The following is a 1,198-nucleotide window of genomic DNA, read 5'->3' as shown; positions in this document are numbered from 1 at the left end:
GCTAGATAGATATGAATTGCAATTTTACTCATTGAACACAAGTTTTTACTCTTCCACAAGTAAACATTCACATTTCTTTTTTGTCTATTTGGTAAGGTGCTGTTACAAAATAAAGCATGTCAAAGAATATATCACCTTTTGTGGCATAATCACCCCACATTTTTGCATGAGAAGGCTGTCCACTAATACCCAGGGATGATAGTACATTGGTGAACTCCATACTAAGGAATAAGTTAGGGATCCTATGGTATTTTTATGGTCTAATATTCATTGAATGTGAAATGAGGTTCCTAATATCGGATGTACAGATTTGATGAATTATGAGATTGATTACTTTAATGTAGTTGTGAGGAGAGAGTGATGTTTTATCTTTTTTTTTAGGTCATTTATGTAATCTTAGTCAAAATGGCTAAAAATGTAAAATATGTAGTATGACATAGATGCATTTAAAAAATCTTATTCTTGGTGCAAGGACATTTTCCATAAACTTAAGACCACCTTCTTTTCTGAATTTTGTTTGTTATTATAGCTAGAGAGGAGGACAGGAAAAGAGCAAGAAAATAATCCTTATTTTGCTGAAGCTTGAATTTCTGATCTCAGTACATTTATTTAGTCAGAATGTTTCTGTTCCATGGAAAAGGAAAAAATAATTTATTCTCATAAAACTGAGAAATGGGACAAAAAAAAAGTTTTGGTAAAAAATGCATAATTCTGGGTTGCTAAGACATGATTACAAGATCAAATTAACCTCTGATTTTCGGAGCAAAATGAGATAGTCCTATCTCCATCAGTAAAAATTTATAATCTCTGCTAGAACAGTCTTACTTTTGACAAAAATTACGTTTGTGTTGTACATGTGTTCATAAAAACATAGATAGATAAATTCCAAAAAATGTAAGTAGATTGATAAATGAAAGTTAAGTAACTAGTAAAAGCTTCGTATATTAGAAAAAATTACCTTTTATTTTATCTGTAAGAATATGTTTTTCATGGTATTAGGAGGTAACTCAGTATCTTATGCTATACAGAATAGACTATACATAAAATTAATAGCCCTTTTTTTAATACTTTTAATAGGGTGAATGTAATTTTCCTGACTTTCTCAAAAGTATATATGTAGGGGCTCATTTTATTTCCCACATCATCATCTTGGTGTGTTGGGTCTACCTTCTTAGTTCATATCATAAGGCTCCATCTC

The 1,198-nt window shown here is 30.5% G+C and overlaps 1 protein-coding gene across 1 annotated transcript in view; it reads left to right on the top strand.

Annotated features, from left to right (window-relative positions):
• LOC119592631 (N-acetylgalactosaminyltransferase 7-like) overlaps positions 1-1,198 on the top strand; it is a gene marked incomplete in the record, with an annotated part of 14,643 nt that overhangs the window by 8,643 nt on the left and 4,802 nt on the right.

The sequence above is a fragment of the Penaeus monodon genome, chromosome 30 (assembly GCF_015228065.2).
Source record: "Penaeus monodon isolate SGIC_2016 chromosome 30, NSTDA_Pmon_1, whole genome shotgun sequence".
NCBI classification, from domain to species: domain Eukaryota; kingdom Metazoa; phylum Arthropoda; class Malacostraca; order Decapoda; family Penaeidae; genus Penaeus; species Penaeus monodon.
The sequence above is the reverse complement of the archived record's forward strand: the minus strand, read 5'-3'. Positions and strand labels throughout refer to the sequence as shown.